General features: G+C 36.4%; 1 non-coding gene across 1 annotated transcript; it reads left to right on the top strand.

Annotated features, from left to right (window-relative positions):
• The first annotated feature begins 3,402 nt into the window (after nt 1-3,402).
• LOC127745178 (small nucleolar RNA R71) lies at nt 3,403-3,506 on the top strand. Its single transcript, XR_008006374.1, has one exon. It is a non-coding gene; the product is annotated as a small nucleolar RNA R71 (small nucleolar RNA).
• The last annotated feature ends 2,101 nt before the right edge of the window (nt 3,507-5,607 follow it).

The following is a 5,607-nucleotide window of genomic DNA, read 5'->3' as shown; positions in this document are numbered from 1 at the left end:
AGCTTTTCACTTGGACCTTCATGACACAAGCACATGGTTAGGGACAGCTTGATTTAGCCGCTTAGGCCTGGATTTAACTTCTTTGGGCCCTCCTATCCATTGATGCTCAAAGCCTTGGATCCTTGCCACCCTTGCCTTTCGGTTTTAAGGGCTATTGGCTTTTTCTTTTTCTTTCTAATTTTTTTTTGCCATTTTTTTTTCGCAAGCTTTCTTCTTCACTGCTTTTTCTTGCTTCAAGAATCAATTCATGAATTTTTCAGTTCATCAATAACATTTCTCTTTGTTCATCATTCTTTCAAGAGCTAACAATTTTAACACTCATAAACAACAATATCAAAAGACATATGCACTGTTCAATCATTCATTCAGAAAACAAAAAGTATTGCCACCACATCAATATAATTAAATTAAATTCACTAATAATTTCAAAAATTATGTACTTCTTGTTCTTTTGAATTAAAACATTTTTCATTTAAGAGAGGTGAAAGATTAATGGATTTTATTCATAACTTTAAGGCATGGTTACATACTAATGATGATGAAGTAGAGACACAAAACATAGATAAACACAATAATTAAAAACGAAAACAGAAAGAAATAAAGAGCAAGGAATGAATCCACCTGAGTGAGGGTGGCGCCTTCTTGAAGGTCCAATGGTGCTTTTTGAGCTTCTTTATGTCTTTGGCGCCTTCTTGAAGGTCCAATGGTGCTTTTTGAGCTCCTCTATGTCTCTTCCTTGCTTCTGTTGAATGATTCCTAGTAATTTTGGTGTTTCTACCCTTAGTTGCTTCCAATATTTGTGTGGAGGACCATTTATTCCCTGAGGTATCTCAGGGATCTCTTGAATTGCAGCCATATGTTCTACCACTGAGCTATGACGGCTTATATTTGTCTTTCCATCTCCCAAGACTCAGAGGTGGAAGCTTTTGTCTTCCCTTTGAGGTTTTTCTGGCCTTAGGTGCCATTAATGGTAATGGAAAAGCAAAAAAGCTATGCTTTTACCACACCAAACTTAAAATATTGCTCGTCCTCGAGCAAGAAAGAAAAGAAAAGTAGAAGAAGAAGAAGAGAATATGGGAGAAAGGGGGAGAAGTAGGTTCGGCTATGTGGGTGGGATTGGGTGGGAAAGAGAAGTTGAATTGTGGAGGTAGGTGGGGTGTATGGGGAAGAGGAGGTTGATGTGACTGGTGAATGGGGTAATTGGGAAGAGGAATTGAGGTGATTGATGAAGAAGATTGGGAATCGTGACATGGGGAATTCAAATCACAAAAAATAGGATTAGAAGGTAAGGTGGGAATATGGTAGGTGGGGATCCTGTGGGGTCCACAGATCCTGAGGTATCAAGGAATTCCATCCCTGCACCAAATAGACATGTAAAATGCCTTGGCACACCATTCTGGTGTTTAAACGCCCATTGGTGCATGTTCTGGGCGTTCAACGCCCATGTGATGCATGTTTCTGGCGTTGAACGCCAGTTTCATGCTTGTTCCTGGCGTTCAGCGCCAGTTTGTCCTCTCTATGCACCATCCTGGCGTTAAACGCCAGGTTGTTGCTTGTTTTGGGCGTTCAGCGCCAGAATGGTGCTCTGTTCTGGCGTTAAACGCCGGCCAGATGCACCTTCTGGGCGTTGAACGCCAGCCCGTGCGTCCTCCAGGGTGAAAAACTTTTTTCTTCTGTTTTTGACTCTGTTTTTAATTTTTTTGATTTTTTCGTGACTCCTCATGATCATGTACCTAATTAAACACAAAAATAACAAAGAAACAAAATAAAATAAAATTAGATAAATAAAATTGGGTTGCCTCCCAACAAGCGCTTCTTTAATATCAATAGCTTGACAGTGGCCCTCATGGAGCTAAAAGGTGATCAGGTCAATGTTGTATAGTTGCCAACACCAAACTTTGGCCATGTGCTTTAAACACAAGGTAGTCCCCATTCAATTGAAGGACTAACTTTCCTCTGTTGACATCTATCACAGCTTCTGCTGTGGCTAGGAAAGGTCTTCCTAGGATGATGCATTCATTATCTTCCTTCCTAGTGTCTAGGATTATGAAATCAGCAGGGATGTAAAGGCCTTCAACCTTCACTAGCACGTCCTCTACCATTCTATAAGCTTGTCTCATTGACTTGTCTGCTAATTGTAATGAGAACAAGGCAGGTTGTACCTCAATGATCCCCAGCTTCTCCATTACAGATAGTGGCATAAGGTTTATTCCTGACCCAAGATCACATAGAGCTTTTTCAAAGCTCATGGTGCCAATGGTGCAAGGTATTAAGAACTTGCCAGGATCTTGTTTCTTTTGAGGTAGAGTTTTCTGAATCCAAGTATCTAGTTCACTAATGAGCAAGGGAGGTTCACTTTCCCAAGTCTCATTACCAAATAGCTTGGCATTCAGCTTCATGATAGCTCCTAAATATTGAGCAACTTGCTCTCCAGTCACATCTTCATCCTCTTCAGAGGAGGAATATTCTTCAGAGCTCATGAATGGCAGAAGGAGATTTAATGGAATTTCTATGGTCTCTATGTGAGCCTCAGATTCCTCTAGATCCTTAATAGGAAGCTCCTTCTTGCTTGAGGGACGTCCCAGGAGGTCTTCCTCACTAGGATTTTCGTCCTTCTCCTCCCCTATGCATTCGGCCACTTTGATTAAATCAATGGCCTTGCACTCTCCTTTTGGATTTTCTTCTGTATTGCTTGGGAGAGTACTGGGAGGAGTTTCAATAACTTTCTTACTCAGCTGGCCCACTTGTGCCTCCAAGTTTCTAATGGAGGATCTGGTTTCATTCATGAAACTGAAAGTGGCCTTTGATAGATCAGAGACTATATTAGCTAAATTAGAATTATTTTGTTCAGAGTTCTCTGTCTGTTGCTGAGGAGATAATGGATATGGCTTACTATTGTTCAGCCTATTGCGTCCACCATTGTTAAAGCCTTGTTGAGGCTTTTGTTGATCCTTCCAGGAGAAATTTGGATGATTTTTCCATGATGGGTTATAGGTGTTTCCATATGGTTCACCCATGTAATTAACCTCTGCCATGGCAGGGTTCTCAGGATCATAAGCTTCTTCAGAAGCTGACTCTCTAACACTGTTGGATGCATGTTGCAATCCATTCAGATTTTGAGAGATTATGTTGACCTGTTGAGTCAACATTTTGTTCTGAGCCAATATAGCATTCAAAGCATCAATTTCAAGAACTCCTTTCTTCTGAGGTACCCCATTATTCACGGAATTCCTCTCAGAGGTGTACATGAATTGGTTGTTTGCAACCATGTCAATGAGTTCTTGAGCCTCTTCAGGCGTTTTCTTCAGGTGGATAGATCCACCTGCAGAATGATCCAGTGACATTTTCGAAAATTCAGAGAGACCATAATAGAATATATCTAATAGGGTCCATTCTGAAAACATGTCAGATGGACATCTTTTGGTCAATTGCTTGTATCTTTCCCAAGCTTCATAGAGGGATTCACCATCTTTTTGTTTGAAGGTTTGAACATCCACTCTCAGCTTGCTCAGCTTTTGAGGAGGAAAGAATTTATCCAAGAAGGCAGTGACCAGCTTATCCCATGAGTCCAGGCTATCCTTAGGTTGTGAATCCAATCATATTCTAGCTCTGTCTCTTACAGTAAAAGGGAAAAGCATGAGTCTGTAGACTTCAGGATTAACTCCATTCGTCTTTACAGTATCACAGACTTGCAAGAATTCAGTTAAAAACTGATAAGGATCTTCAGATGGAAGTCCATAAAACTTGCAGTTTTGTTGCATTAATGCAACTAGTTGAGGCTTAAGCTCAAAGTTATTGGCTCCAATGGCAGGAATGGAGATGCTTCTTCCATCAAACTTGGATGTTGGCTTTGTGAAGTCGCCAAGCATTCTCCTTGCATTATTATTATTATTATTTTCGGCTGCCATCTCCTTCTCTTGTTCGAAAATTTCTGAAAGGTTGTTTCTGGATTGTTGTAATTTAGCTTCTCTTAATTTTCTCTTCAGAGTCCTTTCAGGTTCTGGATCAACTTCAACAAGAGTGCCTTTTTCCTTGTTCCTGCTCATAAGAAGGAGAGAAGAAAACAAGAAAAGAAAGAGGAATCCTCTGTGTCACAGTATAGAGATTCCCTTATGTTAGTAGAAAAAGAAAGGGGTAGAAGAAAGAAGAAGGATGGATTCTTAGATGAAGAGAGGTGAAGAGAAGTGTTAGTAATTAATTAATTAAATAGAATAAGAAAAGAGAGGAAGATTTTCGAAAATAATTTTGAAAAAGAGGTTAGTAATTTTTGAAAATTAAAGATAAGATATAATTAAAATTAAAATTTAAAACAAAAAGAATTTTTGAAAAAGAGAGGGAGAATTTTCGAAAATTAGAGAGGGAAAAGTAGTTAGGTGGTTTTGAAAAAGATAAGAAGATAAGAAGTTAGATAAGATATTTTGAAATCAAATTTTGAAAAAGATAAAATTTTTGGAAAAGATAAGATAAAAAGATAAAAAGATCTTTAAGAAAAAGATATTTGGAAAAGATTTAATTTTTTTAAAAAAATACTTGACTAACAAGAAACTACAAGATAAGATTCTAGAATTTAAAGATTGAACCTTTCTTAACAAGAAAGTAACAAACTTCAAATTTTTGAACCAATCACATTAATTGTTAGCTAATTTTCGAAAATATGATATAAAGATAAGAAAAAGATTTTGAAAATATTTTGAAGAAGATTTTTGAAATTTTCGAAAATTATAAAAAAAAGAAAAAGATATGATTTTTGAAAAAGATTTTGAAAAGATAAGATTTTTTAAAATTGAAATTTTGACTTGACTTGTAAGAAACAACTAATTTTAAAAATTTTTGACCAAGTCAACCCAAAATTTCGAAAATTTGGAGGAAAATAAGGAAAGATATTTTTTATTTTTGAATTTTTAAAGAAAAACACAAAAATGACCCAAAACATGAAAATTTTGGATCAAGACACAAGATGCATGCAAGAATGCTATGAATGTCAAGATGAACACCAAGAACACCATGAAGATCATGATGAACATCAAGAACATATTTTTGAAAAATATGAAAAATATGAAATCTTTAATGCATGAAAAATATGAATGCAAAAATGCACATGAAAAACAACAAAAGACACAGAACAAACGAAAAATGCATATGAAAAACAACAAACAACACAAAACAAGAAATCATCAAGATCAAACAAGAAGACTTGTCAAGAACAACTTGAAGATCATGAAGAACACTATGAATGCATGGAGTTTTCGAAAAAAAATGCAAGAAAAATTTTAAAAGCATGCAATTGACACCAAACTTAAAAATTAACACAAGACTCAAACAAGAAACACAAAATATTTTTGGTTTTTATGATTTTCTAATTTTTTTTTGTATTTTTATTAATTTTTTTCGAAAATAAAGTTTGCAAAAACAAAAAATAAAAGAAAAATTTTTGAAAAAGATTTTTGAAAAGAAAATTACCTAATCTGAGCAACAAGATGAACCGTCAGTTGTCCATACTCGAACAATCCTCGGCAACGGCGCCAAAAACTTGGTGGACGAAATTGTGATAAAAGAGTTCCAGGCACTGTTAGAGAAGCTCACAACTCCGTTCAACTTAACCAGCAA

The sequence above is a fragment of the Arachis duranensis genome, chromosome 2 (assembly GCF_000817695.3).
Source record: "Arachis duranensis cultivar V14167 chromosome 2, aradu.V14167.gnm2.J7QH, whole genome shotgun sequence".
Classification (NCBI taxonomy): domain Eukaryota; kingdom Viridiplantae; phylum Streptophyta; class Magnoliopsida; order Fabales; family Fabaceae; genus Arachis; species Arachis duranensis.
Note: the sequence above shows the minus strand (reverse complement) of the source record. Positions and strands in the feature narration are given on the sequence as shown.